Source organism: Herpailurus yagouaroundi, unplaced genomic scaffold (assembly GCF_014898765.1).
Source record: "Herpailurus yagouaroundi ecotype Mexico unplaced genomic scaffold, PumYag 29, whole genome shotgun sequence".
Lineage (NCBI taxonomy): Eukaryota > Metazoa > Chordata > Mammalia > Carnivora > Felidae > Herpailurus > Herpailurus yagouaroundi.
In genome coordinates this window covers 75,091,551-75,116,482 of record NW_024412377.1, presented here as the reverse complement: position 1 = coordinate 75,116,482, position 24,932 = coordinate 75,091,551, and the positions used below count along the sequence as shown (strand labels likewise).

The window sequence follows — 24,932 nt, the reverse complement described above, 5'->3', positions numbered from 1 at the left end:
GAATAGGGATATGCTCAATGTCCTGTGGGCTTAAGGCCTTTAATAGGCTCAGCACAGAGTAAGATGGCTGCTTGCATTACATCTTTTATCTTAGCTGTGATAGGCTACCATAGGTTATTGGATCCTTCTACGGCAAACTCCTTCGCTGGCAGAGCTGGGGGTTATATTTCTGCCAGCTGCTTCTATAGGCTTTCCCTTATTAGTCTTGCACTCCCAGCATCCTATGTAGAAAGCTGCTTTAAGGAGCTACTGGTCAATAACCATACAGCCCCTTTGGGAAGTAAAGAGCAATAATTTGTAGCAATAATTTGGAGGGTAGACCCTTCCCCTCCCCCCACAATCAGTTACTTTATTCATCAGTTCTATTATGTAGAGCATCTCTTGGGACACTAAGGACACTCTTCCTTCCACAGCCCATTAGTTAAAGGTTATTTCAAACACTGCATTAGTGTATGTTGAATATTAGAACCAAATGCTCCTTCTGCTAGTGGTTCCCCTTAGAGATAAGAGATCTAGAAACAAGTGGTCTTGTGCCTAAAACTTGGTGGGTGCTCGAGAATGGCTCTGAGTTCCCTTCAGCTTGTGGAGAGCCAACAGTGTGTTCCAGAGATTTTCCAGGTATTCTCCATTTATTCCACCATACCCATCATTCTCCACCTTGTCCTATGCTTCAAGAAGTTATCACTTTGAATTGCATCAGTAGGTACACTTGCCCTCTGGCTTCTGATTTGGCCAAGTAAGGCACTGGCAGGATAATGGAAGGTGAAAGGAGAGTGAGGTAGGGACATTTCATCTCATGGCTTCCACCCTACTCCATTTAATTTTTAAATAGTGGTGGATGCTCCTTCAGTCCTAAAGGGTGCAATAGCTCTCCATGTCCCAAGTCCTGGTATTCTGAACTATTCCTTCTTGGTTTACCTTAAAACTACCCACACATCTGTAAATAGTCCCTTGGTAAATTCTCCTCCATAACCCCTTTTGATACACCTCTCTCCTTCCACAGCTTTGGCTAATTCAAAGGCATTTTATAATCAAATAGTTGCAATTGTGAATAACTGATCCAACCAATTATGCATGACCACTGTGTATGGTGCATTCCTAAAATGTTGTTTTCTACACCTTGTGGATGCTGTTAATGCTGTTTAATTATACCTCATCAACTTTTTTCTACTTTTGTGTTCTTAGTTTCCTGAGATAAAGTATCTCCCTTCCCTTACTATATAATCTTCCAGTTTTGATAATGTACATTCCTAGATTTGGAATCTAACAGTGTAGGGACACTAATCTTCTATACAGGTTGAGCAGATGTTAACTCTTTGTTTTCAGGAGAGTTTGGGAAAAGTGATTAGAGTGTGAGAAGGGTGAGCTAGTTCTCTGATTGATTTTCTAACTCTTGTGTAAGACTTTTAATGTCTCTAGATTTTAATTTCCACTTATGTGAAGTGAGAGAGCTGCGTCAAACAAGTGCTTTTTTCTATGACTACAGTTTTAGTCCTTTATTAAGCCTCATCTGTATGCTAGGCACTCAGAAGACTGCTGATAGTCTATTAAAAAGCTAGAGGAACTTAATGGAGAATGACGCTAGGAAGTGCTGTTTTGCTCCTAATTTATTTTCCCTGATTCTGGTATTTCCAAACTTGGGATCTGTCAACTTTTAGAAGGTCCATAGATAGTCGTTAGGTAGGGTGGACAGTCCCTTGAAACTGTAGGTTAAAAAATGGTGTCTATGCATGTTTTTCTGAGGTAAGTGTCCACTTTTGGCCAGATTCTCAAAGGACTAATGACTTCCTTTCCTCACCCCTACTTCTTTGAAGAGATGGGCATGTTAAAGTTCCAGACTGCCAAATACGTAATTTATGTGTCACCTACTGCCCCCATAAATGCATTTATCATGTACTGTGAGCCATCTACTTTTCACAGGTTTTCACATTTCTTTAGGATCTACTGATGGATTTTCAGATCAACTTTTGACTTATAGATATGAGAAAGGCTTTTTGTCTATGTGACTTTCTTTTTAGCTATAGATAGCAGAAATATTCAAAGACTCTGTTAGGATAAAGAGAAGAAGCAGATTTCTCTCACAGACAACATCAGATTAGGAGACTTTATTTTAAAATGTAGTGTGTATATTCTGTTTTCTTACTGTGTTTTTCTTTTTCTGAAGTACTAACTCATCTTACAGAATTCTCATTGAAGTTTCTGTCTCAATTACACTGCTCTATCAAGCCTTTGTTTTTTCTTTCATTGATTTTTTTTCTCCTGTTCTTCCAAAAGGCATAAGGTCACATATACATAATAGTAAATAAAGTTACAGATTAGTACTTTCATACAGAATGAAACTCTGGAGGAGACAAAATTTCTTTGCCTATAGGTGATATTTCTGTTTCCAAAATATCTCCTTCTCTCTTCTATATATTTCAATCCAGTTTATATCCTCAGTATTCACCCCAAACCCTCCAGTTAGTTTAGCCAATGATTGTGTATGTATGTATGCATGCATGTATTTATCTATCTATCTCCCTATCATCTATCTGATGATCATCCACTTTTTAAATATTTCTATCATTTCCTTTTCTATCATCTATTTGCCTATCTCTGTCTATTAATCCTTACATAGAATTTTGAGACATTGTTTTCAGTACTTTATGAGAATTAATTCATACTTTATAAGAATTACCTTATTTTATCCTCAAAACCTGTGATTCTCAAATTTTTTCATCAGACACAATTTATACTCTTAAAATTATTAAAGATTTCCAGGTTTTTTTGTTTGTGTAGGCTTTCTCTATTGATGTTTTTCATATTTGAAAGTAATATTGAGAAAACATCAATATTTATGTATTAATTTAACAACAGTGATAAAGCCATTGCAAGCTAACATAAATAACATTTTTTATAAAGAATAAAAATATTTTCCAATACAAAAACAATGTAGTGAAAAGAGTAGCAGTCTTATATTTTTCTAATCTTTTTAATGCCTAGTTTAATAAAAGATAGGTAGATTCTCATATCTTCTCTTGCATTCAGTCTGTTTGATGTGTTTTATAGGAAGCATATGAAGAAATTCTAGCCTTATTTAAATATCTAGTTGGAAAATGTGGTACTATTTTAATAACCTAAAGGTTATTTCAATGTTGAGTTTTAAAATCATGTCAGTAAGTTTTTGATAGTCTGTTACATTTGAATCCACTGGAGTATTTTCACATTGAATGGATATTTTTACCCATGTAGAATTTTGGAACATCATGCATTAGTCATTTGGCAAATGTTGGCTCACAGATACACCTAGATCTTGGCAGTGTTTACACATTTAGTTATACAATATGAAAGATCAAAATGAAATAAAATTAATATTTTTTAGTGGTTTGTCAATAACATTATTGAAAGAAATTGGCTTTTTTTTTTAACTGCAAATGGGTTGTGGAGAATAGAATCATAATACATTTTAGTGCTACTACCTTGGTTTGTACAAGCCAATACAGTGAATAAATCAGCACATGAAAGTGGTTTTAATCTCACAAGTCTTCTGAAAGGGTCTGTAGAATCCCCTCATGTCCACAGAGCACACTTTGATAAGCACTACTCAAAACATCCCTTTGAGTATCAAGGTTATATTTACTTCCATTTTACAAATGAAAAAATTGAGGCAAAGAGAGTTTATGTAGCTTACTCTAGGACCAAGCAGTAAATGAAGGGGAGGGGATTCTAACTGGGATAACCTGCTACCAATCCATGCTTTAATCCTCTGTTTTGATATGCAGTAACACTTTACAGTCCTCACCTTATTTGACCTATGCCATTTTTCATTACTGTTGTTTCCTCTCTTACTTTTACTGTATGATTCAGGGAACTTGTTTATAGCCTCTGCAGTTTTCATTATCCTGTAACCACCCATTTTCAAGCTGGAGTAAGTACCTTAAGCCTCCTCTTTCCTATCTTACAAACTCTTGCTAGGCAATATCCATGTGCAAGCTTCAATTACCATTGATATGCAAGTGACTCAGAGATTTATATCTCCTATTCTGATTTCTCATCTGTGAAACATTTATTTTTAGCTCATTTTACATGATTTTTTTTCTCTCAAACACATTCTGAATTCTGTAGGACTGTAAGCAGAACTAGGCATTCTTTTCCCATCCGTGACTCCAGCCTAAAGCTATTTTTCTGCCTCCTATTGAATAAATGTTATTGTCATCTATCCACTTATAAGATAAGAGACTAGGAGTTATCCTGGTTACTTTTTTCTCCATTGGTACCACTTCTTACCACGTGTAATACCCCCAAACTGTCATTGTATCTTATGTGGCAACCAAAATAGTCCGCCTTCCACCCATTCTCCACAATGCAGGCAGAGTGTCATGTAAGTTCAGACTTGTTTTCTTTCAGCTAAAAAAAATTCAGGGACTCTTCATTTTCTTTAGGATAAAGCCAAATACTTTAAGACGGCCTACAAATAGGATGACAGTTACCCCAACAACCCGATTATGCCTGTTGTTATTCATAGGCACTCATTTCACTTTCAAAAGGGCCTTGGTTTGGATGATTAACCTACATGGCCATCCTACCTAGGGAGATCCTGCCTGATTTGGTGTCTGATATCATATACAAAGCTCTCTCTTACTCTGAAATTCACCATAAATGCCTTTCTTCAAGTCCATGGGTCACAAGCATTTTTATTCACTTATCTCCTATTATTTTTTTCAGATTTCATCTCAGACTTCCCATTTTAGGGTAGGCTTTCACATTCTACCTGATTCAGCGCCATAGCACTATAAACACTGTCTATTGTAGCTCTTGTTTCATTTGTAGTGGGTGGTTTTGTGATAAATTTCTATAACCCATTTTTTAAAATGTTTTTATTCATTTTTGAGACAGAGACAGAGCATGAGCAGGGGAGGGGCAGAGAGAGGGGGAGACACAGAATCTGAAGCAGGCTCCAGGCTCTGAGCTGTCAGCACAGAGCCGGACGCTCGGGGCTTGAACTCACAGATTGTGAGATCGTGACCTGAGCCGAAGTCGGAAGCTCAACCGAATGAGACACACAGGCGCCCCTATAACCCATTTTAGACTATAAGCTTTGTGGGGGCAAAGAGTGTGTCTTTTTAGCTCACTGCTGTATCCTCAGTGTCTTTCAATATTTGGACAGAATGTGCATTCAATAAAAATTTTTGAATAAATTCTCAATGCATGAGATAGTCATTCATATTCTTTGCTAACCTTTGTGAAAAAAATGTTTAACAATTTTTAGATACTCTTTTAAAATGCAAATATGAATAGCTTTAAGCATTGTTAAGATCTCTTTTTTCTGAGTTAGTTTATCAGAGAATTTCTCCTCTCCATAGGAAGAGCCAATGGAATAAAACTAGAATGGGGGAAAGGGAAAGATCACTCAAGAAGAGAGAAGTGACAGGAGTTGTGTGTGTGTGTGTGTGTGTGTGTGTGTGTGTGTGTGTGTTTAGTTTGGAGGAGGAGGAAGTTGATGACTCCTGCTTTGCAACCCTGCAGGGGAAAACCTCAGGTGAGATGCAGACACCCATGCAATTTTAGAATTTAACCACTGGAGAAAAATATTTGGATATAGGCAAGCCAATGGACCTTTTTGTTTTTCTATTTTTCCATGGTCAGAGAGTTCATTTTTGGCTCCCTGGTCCTGCCAGCACAATGGCATTTGTTGCAGCTCACTGAAGGAGAGGCGAGAGAAAACGGTGCAGTCATGTGCCAGATAAAGGGGTAGTTGGAGAGGGGTTACTGTACCTTTGTTTAATGAGCACATGGAGGACACAACCTCTGCCCCCAAGTCTTCAGAATTTTCCAGAAGTTCAATATTGATATAATACCCTGAGTCATAGGTAATTTGATAATGACCTTTGTTATAAATGCCTTGAAGAAAGCTTCCTTAAAAGGGGTCACTCTGGGATCATGCTAAATTTGATAAATGTCCTCACATATTTCAGCCCATTGGTTGTCAGTGGATTGAAAAGTATAAACTCTGGATTCTAATGGCAGGCACTTTTTTAAAGCTAAAATTATGAAAGCATCAAATGACCTCTGATCTACAGGACAGCAGGAGACACTTCACATTGCTTTTCTGACCTGCAAAGTGGCACATGACTCCTATAATTACATGATTCAAAGCTCTTCCTAAGCCTCTCACTTCCACCTTGAAGGCAGATGATGTAACAGCCACATGTCAAAGCATCTGAGAATATATTGAAGACCTCTGGTATTTAGTTTATTTAGCCCCAAGGCGTGGTATATAATCTATTCACTTGAAAGGTACCAGACACATTTGAAATACAATTTGGTATTGTACATTTTCTGTGACTTAATCATAGTGCTTGTTGAGCAGTTTGTACAAATTTTCCCAATGACTAGTATTCAGTCATAATGACAGTGACTAACAGTATTAGACATTTTTATAATATAAGTAACAAAACTTGTTTTTAACAGTCAAAATTTTCTTTCCTCATAATTTTCTATAACTTTCCATTTGGTGATTATTGCCCTCTAACTTTGCGATTTTAATGTAGTCAATGATACCGATATGTAGAGAAGGAAAACTTTTAATCTGTCATCTCCATTAAATATGTAGAAATAATGATTGTTCCTACCAATCTAGAAAACTAAAGAAATTGATTTTAATTAATTCAGATCTCATCATAAATTGATTATTAACTTACTTGTTAAACTTTGCCTTATTTTGTTTTTTGTTTTATAGACAGTTACCAAAATAAATCTCTTTTATAATTAAGAACTAGAAAGAAATAAAATAATGTACATATAAAAACTCCAAACTTGATAGTTTTGAAATTTTTGGTTCAAATTTTTAAATGTTATGTTTTTTCACTTAGAATATAAATTAAATGCCACCTAAGAACCTATTTCGAAGTGAATGATTCATTTTGGAATTTGAATTGTTTTATTATACTTTGCTCCATAAATTTTAAAATAAATGCTCTATTAATATTTGTTTGACTGATAAATGTTTATTAAACACTAGCAGTGGTGAGCATCATAATTAAAACTATCAATTTTTAATAACCAATGTTCATTAAATACACATTTTGACATCCCTTTATTATAGAATGTGACACACTGAATTGTCATTATTTCTTTAAATGTCTCTCATCACATCATCTCTAAGAACATCTATCTATTGGAAAACCATTGTGATTTATTTAAATTTGTGTCTACTGAACAAACACAATTTCTGGTGCATGGCCAGGACTCAAGAATGCCTTGTTGAATGGATAAAATATCTAAAATGTATACATATTTACAAGGGGAAAACTTATGAGAAAGAGAATTGGTCATCCAAAACCCAAATTTAGACAGATAACTAAAACAAATATATTAGCAAAAAGAATTGCTGGGGAATCAGTAGAATTGGTATATTTAGTTTACATATGTAAACTATGTATGTATATGTGTGTTGGGGGTGGCTGTCAGCATGACAGGGTCAAGGACAGTGGAGGATGAGCATCCCATTGGGTCTGAGACATTTAAGGTAGACTTAACTTAGCAACATCATCCTAAAAATTTGTTGACTCATTCAACAAATGTTTATTGAATTTGCTTGCTGTTTGTACTATTTTAAATTGCAAGGATGCAGCAGTAGATAAAGCAGGGCCTCTACTCAGCTCACTCTTTAGTCAATGAAAAAAAAAAGTTTTGAAGGATAAAGAGGGTTCATTTGTTACAGAGACAACAGGAAGATATTTTTGCCTTTGAAAGGACAACATTTTAGATCATCTCTGAAAAAAGAGATGCTTAGAGAAGAGTTTTCAGGATTTCCACCTAATTCTCTGAATGCTGGACAGATTTCCCTGGAAAGAAATTATTCCTATTGTCTGACCAAACCCCCACACACTGCATTTTTAGCCAGTTTCTTCACAGTCTATCCATAATGGGTATGAAGGTAAAGGGAAGATAAATGCTAGGATGGAATAAGGAATAGGAAAGGACTGTTTAACACAAAAGAAGAAATAGGAATAAACGAATATTACATTATATTTAGATTTTATTTCCAGAGCAAGTAGAAATGAGAAAAAAGAATTTATGAGAACAACATCCTGCTTGGCTAAGATCCCATGTGATTACATTCAAACCAAAGTATTAATTTTACACCCTCATATTTCTGTAGAATATTTTACTCAATGTGGTGAGCAAATATTTTTAATCCACCTTCTTATTTACTTCTCTGTAAAATTCAACATATTATAATTTTCTTTACCACTTAAGTGCAGATCTCCTTTACCATCTTTTGTAATTTTTATCTATTTTTCTTTTATATATGTGATCCCCAAAATATACCATGATTATCAATTTTGTGGAAAATTGTTATGTTTCTATTATTTTGTTTCTAATATTATGTTTCTAATATTTTCTAATAATAATATTTCTATTATTAAAAATCATCTTTCTCTTTTAAACATTAGAAATCACACATTTTTATATTAGAGAAGCCCTGAGATTTCTTTGGAGGGATGCTTGAAGCTGTCTCTTTATTAAAACTCTATCTTGACCTATTATTGAAGAAGAGACATTTGCCCATATCAAAACTGGTGAGGTAATGGAGAATGTAGGAGACTTGCTTCTTCCCCTGTTGAAGCCACTAATTCATACCACATCTCTCAGTAATGTACGTTACTTTACCACCTTGATCACTCTACTTTCCATATCATTCAACATGGTGCAAAAAATAGTCATTTTCCTGTGCCACTTATAATTTTATTGCTTTGGTTTTCTAATTTTTTTTTATTTTGCATAAATGTATTTTAATAAGTTAATACAGCCTAAGACAAAATATCATTCTAAGACAAGGTAAAAATATGTAGATAATCTCTATGACCATTTTTGTTTCTTTTTGTACTTCCAAATTCACCAATTGGTTTTCATGTACTCTGCATTGAAATTAAAATCTTGCTACTGCCTATAAACCCAGTCTTCCTTCTGCATAGTCTAGTTTTATAAGGACAGACACATTTTTGTAGGTAGATTCATCAATTCACTGAAAATTGTGTAATTTAACAGCCTCCAGGCTGTGCAAATTTAGAGACTTAGGTATTCTTCAACTCAAGTGCAGTTGATTAACCTAAGGATTTAGTAGTTAATACAAGTTACACATTTGCACAGTCATTCCTAATGTTTATAAAGGTGTAAGGTTTGCATAACATTTGCATTGTTATCCTTGTCAATCAGCTTTAGCCATTCTTAGCTTGATAAGACTAGACAGGTGGTTGAGATATGTATAGAAGCATGAGGCTGAGAAAAGCAGTTAATGTATTTGTCACATAAGATAAAGTCAAATGCAGAATCAAGAATGGGTTCCTTAGTGACCACCAAATTTATTGGACATCATTTTTCATTTTAAAGTATTTAGGACTATTAGTCTGATTCTTCATTTTCTCTTAACTGCAGTATTTTCACTAGTTGTGGTCCTACTTTGCCCTTTTCAAAAGTTACCTTCCTATGTGGTCGCTCTTTTCCTTGTCTAATGATAGCACACAAGAAAATCATTTAAGCCATAACCTCTAAAGCCACTTAATCAAATCTTACCTATAAAATGGAGTGTGTATTCTCACGACAGTACATTCACTTTGGCATTAGAAAAGTAAAATCTTAATTTTTAGAGTGACAGAGTTGAAAGGATTCTACCACAAAATGTGCATGATGACATTTACACAGCCTCAATGACACAACACTTGAGAATGAGAGCTCCAAGTCTCTTGACTGTGGCCCACCTGCAAGTCATTATAGACCATAAAATGTTTCCCAAGTCCTGACCATATTATTTATAGAGCTTGACCAGCCTGTCAGAGAATAATAACGGCATTTTATACTTCTGCTGTGCCCTACATCTCAATGTTCCTTACCAACATGAATAAATTTTTGTATCACTTCTGTGCGGTATTGGATAAATATTATGACATCAAGTTTTACAGATGGGGAAGTAGAAAATGAAGTACAGATGTTAAACAATTTTATCCAATCCCAAGTCACTATGTAGCACTTTTCTACCGACCATATAAATAATATCAAGGATCAACACTGATGTGTAGGAAAGTAGGGATGGGTGGAGGGAAGTGGGGCTCATTTAAGTAAATTGAATATAGAAAAGCCACAGTGGGAGTAGTTAAGCTAAGAAGATGATTAAAGAAAAAAAAAGGATTAAGTCACTATGATTTATTTATAGTCTCTATCCTACTAACTTCCATAAAGGATTTGAAATTGGAGAATTAGGATGTCTCTTCTCCCCTAGGGTATTTATGCAGGAAAAAGCAATAAGAATAGATACCAGGGAGAAAATTGTGAAGATTACTGATGAGGGATTATTGTTCAGTTGGTCTGATTATATTTTGTAAGAATGAGTTTGTAAGATTGACTAAGGAGAGTTGATTGAGAATTCATATCTATTATATCTTCAGCACTAGCACTCTCATCTCCATACTTTTCTTTTTTTTTTTTTAGTTTATTTATTTTGAGACAGAGAGAGAGAGAGCACGAGTGGGGGAGGGATAGAGAGAGAGGGAGAGAGGAATCTCAAGCAGGCTCAGCACTGTCAGCTCAGAGCCTGACATGGGGCTTGATCCCACAAACCATAAGATCATCACCTGAGCTGAAATCAAGAGTCAGACACTTAACCAACTGAGCCACCAGGTGCCCCGTCATCTTTAGTCTTTTCTTCCCCTTAATCTTTATTCACATCTACTCATAGCTGGTCACTTTCCCACTGTGTTTTATATCTATATTTATACATAGATATACATATATATTTAATAGTATATAATTAAATATTAATATACAATATAAGTAACATAAAGTTAACATTTATATAACTATATAATATATTATACATGTATAATGCATACATAGTATATATTATATATCTATATACCACTATTTGTCTTAATATTTTTATTTTCTCAGAAACTCAGATTAAACTAAGATTCACTCCACATGCAGATTCCATGTGATTTAGTAACTATTTGGATAATTATGTCTTTAATATCTATCTCCTATAATAGACTTCATGACAGGAGTAACCATATGTCAAGTCTCCACCTCTACTTCTTTCTCTGGTACCACAGGGTCTGGCATATGATAGGTGCCTAATAAAAGTTAAAAAAATGTTTTCTCTATTGTTTATTTATTGTTGAGAGAGAGAGAGAGAGAGAGAGAGAGAGAGAGTGGGGGAGGGGCAGAGAGAGAGAGGGAGACACAGAATCTGAAGCAGTCTCCAATCTCTGAGCTGTCAGCCCGGAGCCCGCCCTGGGGCTTGAGCTCACAAACTGCGAGTTCATGACCTGCACTGAAGTCAGAAGTGTAACAGACTGAGCCACCCAGGTGCCCCTCACAATAAAAGTTTTGTGAAAGAGTCTTTCACAGGGATAGAGTATACTGTGCCAGTGGAATATATAAGACATTCGTGGAAAGCAACTTTAGAATAGAGAGTAAAAGGGCTTTAAATTTTTTTTTTTACCTATGGAGAAGCTGGGCTTCAAGTGAATAATATAAACAGTATGAATGAAACATTTGAGAGAAAGCTCTAAAATCAAATTAATATGGAATTTATTATAATCCTGAGAACAAATTAAACGGGAGGATTCACAGTTATTCATTTTTCTAGTGAACGGAGGATTAAGTGGGAATAGTTATTGCACAACAAAAAATGCACTGAAAAGAATTTGGTTCTATTAAAATACTACAGATAGTTTCTTGATTACTCTGAAGTATCATGGATATTTCCTTGATTGCTTTGTTTTAGGCAGTAGAAATTGACTGGCAGTCAAGATGCTGAACTTCGTGGAAGTTACATTTAACCATATGGAACCAGACATTACATACATAAACAAGCAATATAAATATGGCCATTTTGGATGATAGTATTACAAAGAAAATAATATAGTGTTGTATTAAGGAGTGACTAGAATAAAGATGGAGACAGATAGCATTTTTAATATGATTGCTTGAGTCAGTTTCTCTAAGGACACTGCATGTGAACTGAATCTAGAAGGATAAAAAAGGAATTAGACACATTAAGAGCTGGGGGCAGAACATCCTAGGGTGGGGGTGGGCTCGCAGCTGTCAGCACCAAATGCAGAGGACCTGACGTGGGTAAGCTGTCACTGGCACGTCCATGTCATTTTAGACATAGTTGTAGAGAGGACCATTATAAAAGGAGGCTAGAGACATAGGCAGGAACTTTTCTTTGGCCTTGCTACTAAAAAAGTGTGGTCCACAGAAAGCTTTTAAATAGTGAATTTACGTGGTAGTGAGTTTATGTGGTCTAATTTACTTTTTTTAAAGGATAGCTCTGGGTCTTATGATAAGAATGGAATGTATAATAACCACAGAGGAGGTGGAGAGAGGTAAGACTTTCTTGCAGAAATCTGGGTGACATTGTGGTGACTGGGAGTAGGAAGGTGGCATTACAGGTGGAGATGTATAGAAGTGAATATCAGTAGAACTGAGCAAGTACTGATGGGCTGGTTGTTCAAGAAAAATATTTAAACTAAAATATGTTTCATGGATACTTGGTGTAAGCAATGGATTAATGGTGGTATCATCCACTAAGATGGGTGAAAGTCTAAGAGAGGAACAGATATGGGAGTTATAACAAGGAGTTTGAATTGAACATTAAAAATATCCAGTTGGCCTAGGGGCACCTGGGTGGCGCAGTCGGTTAAGCGTCCGACTTCAGCCAGGTCACGATCTCGCGGTCTGGGAGTTCGAGCCCCGCGTCAGGCTCTGGGCTGATGGCTCAGAACCTGGAGCCTGTTTCTGATTCTGTGTCTCTCTCTCTCTCTGCCCCTCCCCCAGTCATGCTCTGTCTCTCTCTGTCCCAAAAATAAATAAACGTTGAAAAAAAAATAAAAAAAAAAATATCCAGTTGGCCTTTGTTAAGTTAGGCTTTCCTAGTAGATAACTGTACTGCAAATATATGTTATGTAAGGTCACTGGACTGTGTAAGAATACCTAGACATGAAACGTAAGGAATATGTCATACTTAGGCCCTGAAATATTCTAGCATATAAAGATATTATAAATACCTGTTACTTAAAATATGTTCCATGGGCCTACAGCATCAGCATCACATGAAATATTACTAGAATTATAGAATTGCCAGACTTACTTATAATCTGAATTTTTCAGGAAGTTCTACTGTACAGCATTATATTATAATCAACAAAGAAGACTAAATTGGTATAATGATTGAAGTAGAAGGAATAACTAGGAACATATAGTCCCAGAAATAGCAAAATAAGAAAAGGTTTTAGGCATGAAGAAGTGGTGAAAATTACAAAATGCCCCTCATAGGTCAGATAAGGTAAGAACAGAGACTGTTTTTTTAATTTTATCCCAGTTTACTTTCTTGCAGAATTAGTTTAAAATTTTGCACATTATTATTAATTAGCATAAAACATACTCCATTGGCTCTCATTAGTTCCTTTATATTGTTCTGCCTCTAGTCCTAACTCATTATTCTCTTTCTTTCTTTAGAAAAACCTATCAAAAGAACAGATAAAATTATTGTCTCTGTGTCTTCATTTCTTATTTCCTCTTCAATGAATTTCAATCTGGTTTCTCTCCTTATCCTCCAGTTATGGAGGATAGAATAATTTTACAGCTGGACTGGTAAAGTTTAATGCTTCTTTTGGGAATCTTAGATATTTTCTTTGAATATGAAAAATATTAAAAAATATTTTTAAATAAGTATTGCTAAATAGTCCAATTTTATGTTCATTATGGATATAACTTCCATCTCCACATAGCAATCATATCTGGGATTGAATGGCGCATCTATATACAAGCGTAGCATAAAAATGAGTTTAAATAATCACCTTCATGGTAAAGTGGATAAAATTAATACTGCACCAAGGGATCTGTCAAGATAAATAGAAAGAGGAAATTGAAGATGTTGACAGCTATATCTATCTGGGTCATGTGTTGATGGGGAATTTAGCAGAAGAAAAAAACTAGAGTGTATAAAAAATAGTCTACATCATTAGGTGAAGAGCTGCTAAAAATAAGAAGAAAGGAAAAAAAATTAAAAAAGCTATAGAATTCTACCATCCTGTCTCCTGCTGTGCAAGTACCACATGTCTGAAAGATGCCACTAAATGCTGGTTGAGAGCTCTAGCAAAAGGATGTAATCTTTAAGTAACTCAAGGTGCAGTGGAACAGAAAATGCACTCAGCCCTACTGATGTATTGTGCTTGGGCTGAGTTATAGTGTGGCAGTTATAGTTATAGGGAAGGTAATGAATAATTCAATTAAGTTTAATTTTTTTCCTTAAGTTATAGAGCTAAACACTATTCTAAATATCAAGATTTGTAAGTCTATCACATAGCATTTAATGGCAAAGGAAAGGTATGTTTATCAACATGTTACTGGAGACAGCAGCAAATGCAAATTCCCAAAGTACAGGTGAAGTGTTGTGTGCATTGAGGAATGAGGAAAGGAATAATCATATTACGTTTTGGGGATGAGAAGAGATCTACTGAATAAGAAACCTACATTTTCTGTGCATCTCCAATACCAGTCATTAGACCTGTTCCATAGGCACACACAAAATATAGGTTGAGCACCTAACTAAATGACATAGAAGTTTAAGAAAATTTAAGAAAAGATCAAAATGTATAAATGGAGAGAAGGAAGGTGAATTAAGATACAAAATTAGGGAATAGTGGAGGGTATTCTGAAGAATAGCAAATGAATCACTGTAACAGAAATATACAGTGGGTGGGGACATGGACATGAAGTGCATGGTTTTGCTCTTTGTGATGTCCAACCATGTTCTGCTAGATGAGCCGTGTGCCCTGGTATGCAGGGTACGCTTATCCAAAGGAAGAGACCTTTTTCTTTTCACAAAGGTGATCATGTGCTCTAGCCCAGATGTGTGCCTGCAGGATTATATCTTCCTAGAATTGGTGTTTTTTTCTAATTTGCACAAATGTGCCCTACAGAATATGGTGCTTTTGTATAAGACGGTAGTGGGAGGATGAGTTTGGAAAGATAAGTTAAGGCCACATAACAGAGGATCCTGACTATTTCTAGAAGGACTCTGTTCTTAATTCAGGAGGCAGTGGGAAAACCTAATCAAGGAGCATTTTTCAGTAGAGAAGGGCCATGTTTGGAGCTGCAAACCAGATCTTGTAACAGTTGGAATCAGAAGCAAAGGGAGGGGTAAGATCAATTAGAGGAGCAGGCCACAGAGCTTTACTTAATATAAGAAGACAGTATATTTTATGGATTAGTTCACAGAGATTATGGTAACTATGTGATTAATCAGTTTGGTCAAGTGTGGAAGCACATCTGCATTAGTAGACATATGAAATCAATGTATATGACTAATAGAAAAAAATATCTTCCGCATATGTACATGTTATATAAGCAAGACAAAAGTTGTGTAATTAAAAACCCCATGTTTATAGGACAGTTTCTACATTCCAGGCACTGGTCAGGGTGTAGAGATGAATGAAACATAGTTCCTGCTACGTGAATGACAGTAATAAATATCTTTTCTTGATATTTCTGGAATTTAATCATTTTAAGCTAAATGTTTACATATGAATGAAAAGATAAGAGTATCTTTTATCATAGTTATTTGTTCCTACTTTTCTCTATTATTTTACTCTTCTTTCATTTTTACATGAGAAAATCACCTTTTTAAAAGTTTATTTATTTTTGAGAGAGAGAGAGAGAGAGACTGCCAGCAAGGGAGGGGCAGAGAGAGAGGGGGACAGAGGATCCGAAGCATCCTGCTGACAGCAGACAGCCTCATGCAGGGCTTGAACTCATGAACTGTGAACTCATAACCTGAGCCAAAGTTGGACGCTTAACCTTCTGAGCCACCCAGGCACCCTGAGAAAATCAACTTTATTCAAAATGGTATGACAAGAGTTCTTATGATTCCTCAATTATATCTAAGTAAATAAACAAATAACCTTTAAATCTTATGTTTATTCATAAGATTTGTGAATATGTTATTCCTGATTCAGAGGTTGTAATACTTTAGTTTTTAGCCTACCACATTATTAATAAAAGCATCAAATTAAAGTAGATATATATTTAAGATATGTCAGGCACTATATTTAAGGTTGAACAGGATCAATGAGTTATTTTTTGTTCTAACACTATTGTTAATGAATTTCCATTATATCTGGAAAATCTATATTGGTACTAGAAACAATAGAAATAGTTAAAAATTGATTCAAATAATTAAAAATAGAATTGGATTTAGGACAAAGAATTGGGATGATGAGAACCCATATCAGGGTGAGAATAGATTGGGCTGTAATTCAAGTTTGTGGGGAGGGAGGATTTTTAGACAGTTTCCATTTGTTTCTTCCAGTTTGCTCTCTACTGTTTTCATTCTGTTTTCAAAGCCAGCATTCCTACCCATGTGGACTTTCTTGCATTCAGTAGGGTTCAGCTAATGGGAAGGTATTTATTCTTCTGACTTCCTCTCTGCAGGTCTATCTTGGGTTGGCTATATGTCTCATTGAAGTTCACTGCTCTTCCAACAGTGACCTTCTCTCACTTTCACCTTATGTATTTCAGTAAACATTCCCTCTTGCTCCTTTGGGTCTTCTAGGGCTTCTAACAATTCTGCTTCTCCTAGCCAGAAATTATCCCACAGTTTTTTGCAGTGTTGTAAAATTTTGTAAATAATCTCTTTTTAAACTCTCTTCAAATTTTCCTAATATGAGAGTTACACCTCTTTTCTTTTGGGGACACTGAGAGAACAATAGAGCAGGAGGTTGTAACAGTATGTGCTGTATTAAGCAGAAGGAATATCCAGATATTGCCTAGAGGGTGATATTCAGATACTATTAAGATTGAGAATACTCAGCTAGGCAGAGGAACAATCCCTTGGAGAACAGAAATTAGATATTAGAGAAAATAGGCAGGTCTAAAGTTCCGGAAACCATCAGAATATAAGAATTAAAAGATAAGGAGAAAACGTGGTAAAACAGACACGAAAAGAAGGAGCTCGATATTAAAGACAACCACTTTATTTCCCCACTTGTCTGAATAACTGCAGGGACAAGAACACTTATGTATCCCTAACTGGTTGAGCTTCTTATTGGAAGCACATAGCCAAGATAATGGGGGTAGAGGCATATATGTTGATCTTACCCAGATCTCTGCCAGGTATTCTACCAAGTCTGAATCTCCACTTTTTATAGTCCCTGAGGATAACATAGGTAACTCATAGTGAATGAAATTAGGAAGAATTATCCAGGTGGTATGGTAGGCCAGAATGATAACCCCCAAAGAGGTCCACATCTTAATCTCCAGAACCTGTGAATATTTTACCCTACACAGCAAAGGGACTTTGTAGATCTCATTTAATGTTAGGTATTTGAGAGTGGGAGATTATCCTGTATTATCTGGTGGGCTCAATCTGTTGACATGTATGAGGCTCTAAGAGCAGAGAACCTTTCCTGACTGTGGTCAGAGAAATGGATGAGACAAAGGAATAAAGAGTCCGAGAGATGTGACTTTTCTGGCTTTGATGGTGGACAACAAGCCCACCAGCCAAGGAATGTGGGTGGCATCTAGAAGTTAGAAAAGACAAGGAAATGTATTTTCACCTAGAGTCAACTGAAAGGAATATAGCTCAGCCCAAACCTTGATTCTTTCCTGGTAGGATCCATTTTGGACTCATGGAAACATAGATGATAAATTCATCTTGTTTTAAGCTAGTAAGTTTGTTAAAACAGCAATGAAAAATTTATACTAAGATTGGTTCACAGAGTATGGAACTTGGAGATTTTAGATAAAAAATAAAATACAACAGATAATCCCAGCTCTCTTGGAAGAAAAAATTGATAAGGGCAAATGCCTATCAAGAAAGATCCTATACTAGGTGAAAGAAAAAAGCTGATAAAAAAGACAAATCAATAGGTCAATTGTCAGATCTGCCAATTAACCAAATATACAAAAGGTCAATAACTTATGCATCAAAAGTTTGGTATTATTCAGAAACTCAAGAATATTCACTTGTTTGGCAATGTGGGATATGACAGTGATACAGATGGAGAGAAGGAACTTACAGTTTATAGATGAGCAAGGCTCACTGGTGCCACCTGAAGTCACCAAAAACATGCCCTCTCCTACTCATTTTTGTGTGCTCTTACCTGTTGCATAGCATATCTGTTTATATTTCTTAATTGCCACTGCTAGAGGTGAACAAGCCCTTTAGTATATCATTCCCAGCAGTGGAACTGAGGTTAGTGTTGGCAATGATTATAGAGATTCTGATTTTGAACACATGATTTTAATATAGATTTTCATTTTGATCACACCATTTTGATGTTCTCAAGAATTGTCGAGAATTTAACTCTGCCTTCTACTTTAGACGAAAAATAAAATATTCTGACACTTGTTCTGCCCATTTCAAGAGGAGTAGCTGGAGGAATCTCTATATACTATGGGGAATGGTTTTCAGATAAGAACACATAGGTTCTTTGTAGTGAAGCAATGTCAGGAGAGACTGTAGATTTGGAGAATGAGACTCTTCTCTCATTTAGGGCTAGAGAACAAGAAGGTCTTCACACTTAAAAACAGAAAAGTATAAGATATGTTAACAAAAGAAATCCGTGTATACAATTCCTTTCTATAGGTCATAACTCAATTTGAAAAGCAGTTATACCAAAAGAGAAAGAGTTTTGAAACTTTTTGTAAAAGCATTAAGTATTTTAAAAAAATTGGTGCTCTATTTTGTGATGAGTGTGCATTAAAAAAACAGAAGTCAGCTGGATAATTCAATGAATGTAGTTTTTTTCCCCACATTGTCGTGTTTCAATACAATTCACAGCTGTATAAATAATGCCATTCATAAGCAGAACTCAGGCAAATTCAATTCTGTTTCTATTAATGTGGAATGTGCTAAAATTTTCCACTTTTGTTTGCTTAAAGAACATGTATGTCTTGGCACACAAAAGCTCTCTTGTGTTCATATAATTGTAAAAAAAGTTAAACACCCACCTCAAAATCCTAAGGGCACTAAGCAGTCATCCTTCCAAAGAGGTCTATATTTTCAGACATGACGTGTATTACTGATTGTGGAACAAAATCCACTGTATAATTTCTGTGGTCGTCTAAAACAGACAAAGCAGCTGGGAGAAAAATCTTACTGGTTGCTATTTCCCCAGATTTTCTTTCATCTCCCTCTGAGGAATTTGTTTGCAGAGCATACACAACACCATCCAAAAAGGGAGGCTTTTTTGAATGAAACATGTTCTGTCTTAAGCGAGTTCTAAAGTGCTCTAAATGTGAAGCTTTAGAATCCGATGATACCTACTCCATGGAGGCCTGACAGTAAGTCATGTAATACATCGATGAGTTTATGGGTTTCTCGGTTAGTAGTTCCAGATGGTGTATCTGTGCTCTGGCTGTGCACTCTGTGTAAATCATCTCACTCACAATCAACAGATATCCAGAAGCACTTTAATTGGAAACATTTATTTTTACCAGTTATTTATAACTTTCAATAGAATCTCATTCAAGAACATGGAGCCCCTTGTTTTTCATATTAGCTGAGCTCTTTTTTTGGAGGGCAGGTTTTGACAGGATCTGTACTGCCTGAAATGATGTTTTCCTGAGATTTCTGTATGCTCAATATATTTGTGGTTTAGTCTTAAGAAATGCTGCTATCGAAGCTTCTGCCCCTCTCCACACCACCTTCTTGCCAACTGTTATTTTGGACTAGAGAGTATTCAAGTGAAAAGCATGTTTGCCATAGTTGAAAAATGATTGCTGTTAATGCCAGGGTTTTGGTATCAGCCCTTCAAACCACCATCATTAATCTTAATTAGAAAACTAAAGCAAAGGTTTTTACCATTTGCAATTAATATGGGACCTAATTTGGATTCAGATTCCAAACTGAACTCACTGTCTGCCTGTGTTGGAAAACGTGTTTTATACCTGCCAGTACCAATATTGTTTTAGTAACCAAGGAAAGAGCAGTGCCTTGACTGACATCAGAATAATCTGTGTCGACCATAAACATTAATCTTGTTTAGAAAGTCAAGCTGAACTTTGTCAAAGAAGAAAGGTCTAGGGAAAAAAAAAAAAAGCAAGTTTACTTCAAGGCCCTACATAGTATCAAAAACACTGAGCTAGGGGCGCCTGGGTGGCGCAGTCGGTTAAGCGTCCGACTTCAGCCAGGTCACGATCTCGCGGTCCGTGAGTTCGAGCCCGGCGTCGGGCTCTGGGCTGATGGCTCGGAGCCTGGAGCCTGTTTCCGATTCTGTGTCTCCCTCTCTCTCTGCCCCTCCCCCGTTCATGCTCTGTCTCTCTCTGTCCCAAAAATAAATAAATGTTGAAAAAAAATTAAAAAAAAATAATAAGTGAAAAGAGACTGGTTGGTAAAGTCATACCTTGTGGTGGGTAGGTGAGGGAGGGAACAGAAATTTGAACAGTTTGAAGTATGAGAGTTTAATATGAAATTAAATTGGTGTGATATTTGGATTAAGTCCTCATCTATTGATTTTGTACTTACAGTGTACCTAGTAAAATGGTTTGCTTTGAAAAACATGATTCCAGGGGCGCCTGGGTGGCGCAGTCGGTTAAACGTCCGACTTCAACCAGGTCACGATCTCACGGTCTGTGAGTTCGAGCCCCGCGTCGGGCTCTGGGCTGATGGCTCGGAGCCTGGAGCCTGTTTCCGATTCTGTGTCTCCCTCTCTCTCTGCCCCTCGCCCGTTCATGCTCTGTCTCTCTCTGTCCCAAAAATAAATAAACGTTGAAAAAAAAAATTAAAAAAAAAAAGAAAAACATGATTCCAAAAATAAATAAACGTTGAAAAAAAAAATTAAAAAAACAAACAAACAAACAAAAAACACTGAGCTACATCTTCGAGTTTCTCCCACTCTAGAGGTGGTGGGTTTGGCCATTTGTAATGAAGGCCCTGTCCTCTGCTCTTATATTGTTCAACATTGTTTGGAGAAAACATATGACATCTGAGCTCTTCATCAGAAAGTTGGGAGACGTATTTATGATGCCCCTATGTTGAAATGATGCAAAACATTCAAATGAAATAGTAATTAAGAGAAAATACCTCTAAAGTGTCAGAGACATTACTTCCAACTTGGTAAGCAGTTTAGGTTGCTTTTAATTTTAATTGAATTTGTATGAATTTACTAAATACAGAAATATCTCTGAAGAGATATTGGTTAGACTATTTATTATACTAGAACCATCATTTATTTCACCTTCAGAGTGAACCTCTTAACACTGATGGTCTATTTTTTTTTTTCCCTTAAAGTCTGTGTGTGGGGTTGTAAGGGCTTTCAGGAGTGTTGAAAACTGAGATGCAGTGTTTGAAAGCTAAATGAAAATTAACTGATGTTCAGAAGATTTTATTTTCAAAAATGTACCAACAGCTATAGGAAACTGGTATTTGTATCCAGATATGTAAAACACACATATCTTGGTATTTATATGTGTATAAATATCACCTTATTAAAGCACATATGTATGTGTGTGCATATATACATAATATATACATACACATATATGTTACTTGTGTTTTATAAATTTTTCAAATGTGAAAAAAGAAGGTTTAAAAAAGGTATACAGTAGTAAAGTCAGGACCAAAATTCTAGTATCTAATTTTTAGTAAATTGAAAATTTGCCTTTCAGTTTTAACACACCCAAAATGAACAAAGCTAATGCTTGGTATTGAAGTATTTTATCTAGTTTTATTTGGTTGGGGAAGAGGAGTGTGAATGCTAAACATTCTCCTAAAAAGGCTTAGAAATTTCTGATGCTGTTCTCATATTATTTCTATTTAACTAAACTTTTTGCATCTTGATCCTAATAAATAAAGAATACAAAGCGTAACATGTTTGAAGATGGATATTGCATGTGTAAATTTATTATAGTAATTTATGTAAGTTTTAACCATATTTGAAAAGATTGATAAGACATTAAAAAAAAACATTAACACGGTCAATAAGTACTGATTGACAAGAATTAATTAAATTAATAGAAACTCAAACATGACATGCGATTCTATTGACTTCAAAATACCCAAATATAAACCTTTCTTCAAAGCACATCCTTCTTACCACTCTCTTGAACCCAGAAACTTGCTCCAGCCAAACATAGCTGAATTTTACTCATCACTAAACACCTTGGTAATATCAGCATTAAGGGGGGTTGGCAACTGTTAAGAATTTGGCTCTTTCAAAGAGTATTCACTTTTGCCTTGTCAATTTCATTATGGGAATGGTGTTTCTCACAGTTTTATATAACACGGTTTTATGTGTGTATACAAATGACTTTTCAATGTTAGACATTCACCATCAGAATTCTATTAAAATAGTGCTATTCTGGCTCTGAAGGATGTTAGATGAATTAACATGGGGATCATTTATGTAGACAATATTCATTATTCTTATTTAGAAAGTCATATTTTCTGATGGCCATGAAAGGGTTTTATTTTGTTTCTGAATTCTCAGTTGGCAACTAAATCAAAAACCCATTTCCAATAACTGCCAGTACATAGCTCACATATTCCTATGCTTCATTTTCTTCAGCTATCTTATAAAGTTTAAGTGTGATAAAGCTGCAGAATAATCTTCTCTTGCAAAGGGCATCAGTAGACACCTAGTTTGTATTTTCTTATCACTCTATGTTTCTCACTAAATACAGCATTGTCTTTATCTTCTAATCTCTAGTTGTAAACTCCTTCATTATAATCTGAGGGGAATTGTGTAGTAAACATGATGAATTGGGAAATGTCTTTAAAATCTGTAGTCTAGTGAATAACTCCAGCAGCAGGCTAATACTGGTAATAAATTTGAAAATACTTAACTGTGGAGTATATTACTGTCTGCTTTCAGTGGTTTTTTTTTTTTTTTTTAGACTTTCAATCTGTAAGATTTTAAAATAGAAACAAAGAACGTCTCAGAAGAGATCTTGGCAATCCCAAAGGCAATCCCTGTTCTGCGTGTAGTACCATATGTTGAAAAACACTAGTGCCAAATTGCCTATTGTGGCAAGTTCTACATTTTTCTTTTTGTTGAGGTCTCCTTTTGAATCAATACTATTTTTTTGTCAGAGTAGGGTAGAGATCCAATTGATTAAAATATAGAATGTAATTGAAATAGTAGTACATTTTGAAGATATTGATGAGCTAGTCTAATATTTCTTGAAGAACACATTAGTAAATTAGCTCACAATTCAGTTAAGCATAATTATTCTTTCATTTAGGGTATTTCAAAATACAGTGACTGAATAAAGATACAGTTTTTCATATTAAACAAGCAAACTTACATTTGTTTTGATATCTATAAGCTTATTAATTCCAACAGATCTAGTGTTATGATGTGTAAATGCTTCAGAAATTTTGGGGAAAACCAGGTCATGTTGAAAATATACATTTTAAATTAAATTAATTAAAAATCAAATTTGAGTTAAAAATAAAATGCTTGTAACACTCCTAAGCAAATTTGAATAATTTGATTCCACTCCTTTGAAAAATAATTGCTACTAATTTGGGGAAAATATCTTCTTGTAACATCTAAATATTGATGCTGACCTCTGGGGAAAAGGTAAGAAACAGCATGAAAAAAATAGAATAATTATTTCCATATTATTTTCCTATAAATATATGTCTAGAAATAGCAGCTTTGGAACAAGTGGGACCAAAATCTAAAACTGTTAAATAAGAGCATTGTATTGAGTGAAAATCATGCATATGTAATTGTTTTAAGTTAAAATAATACTCAGCATTTTTTAGAGTTCTCAATCCCAGGAGACAGCAGTGTGAAGTCTTGCAATATTTTCATTGTATGTTTTTTCCAGACACCACTAGAGGCCCCACAACTCCAAAAATAAATGAATGATTACATGGACTGCTAATCAAAGCATAAAATAAAATAGAAAGTTAAATGGAAAGATTACCACTGTCTACCTGGCAAGGTTTTATATTCAGGGATTTTCCTGTAAGAGTTTAGATGGCCTTTGTGGAGCTATCTAAGATTTGTGCCTTTTACTTCCTTCTCTGTCTGCAACATACTGATATGTTGCACACCCTTCACACAAACCCTCACACACAGAATATATGAGGTGTGTAAGTGCTGTGTGCACTCATCTATGGAGATTGTACACAGAGCCTTGAAAAAATATACCTCTGAACCTAATGAATTATCTATTAAGAAATTGAATTAGAAAAAAAGGTACTGTATTATAATTTAGACTGCTAAAAATTTGCTTGCGTTCTTTTTATATTAGGTTAAATAAGTGTTTACATTTGTGACAAAAATATGCCATTCTCTGTGTCAGACTTTACATTATGCCACAAACATATTTTTATAATAATTAGGTAAAGACCCACGGGGACGAGCTGCCTTATTCCTCCGAGAGCACACCTCCTCCCAGATGCTACGAGAATAGCAAGGGGATACATGTTACATTGCCAGTAAGCAGGCAAGTCTTCTGGATCTCTTCTTACATCCTAAGTAAAATTAGATGTAGCGTTTTCAGCCTGGTTTCTAAATGTTTTGTCTGCCAGCCGGCAGCTTGTCACCTTGAACAGACTTAACCAATTAATTCAGTTCTCTGGTTCCTGGCTAACCTTGAATCCTAGTAGCTTTCATACCATCTCAGCGGAAGTTTAAACGGCGATCTTTATGGTGAATAAGTAGTGTCTAGGCTCTGAGAACTTATTTTATGAAAAGCCAGTAGCACCTGTGTTCATTTTTTATGGAAGACATAGTAATGTTACCAAGCATTCCTCTAAATGCCTTATACTCAGCATTTGTAACAGTTTTCCTGATGAGTAAACCTAACTTTTCTTCTTTTTCAGCTAGAAAGAGGGTAGTTAAGAGAGGTTAAATGGTATTGTGATAGTGAACTAATCTCTAAGGCAAAGTGTCCTCGGATTTTTCAACTACAACTGTTCATATTGA

General features: G+C 35.4%; 1 long non-coding RNA gene across 1 annotated transcript in view; it reads left to right on the top strand.

Moving 5' to 3' along the window:
* LOC121012224 (uncharacterized) overlaps positions 1-24,445 on the top strand; it is a 51,320-nt gene extending 26,875 nt beyond the window's left edge. Inside the window, exon 3 of the long non-coding RNA XR_005782024.1 lies at positions 24,347-24,445. This is a non-coding gene — a long non-coding RNA (uncharacterized LOC121012224). The remainder of the gene's footprint in view (positions 1-24,346) is intronic.
* Positions 24,446-24,932: the final 487 nt, after the last annotated feature.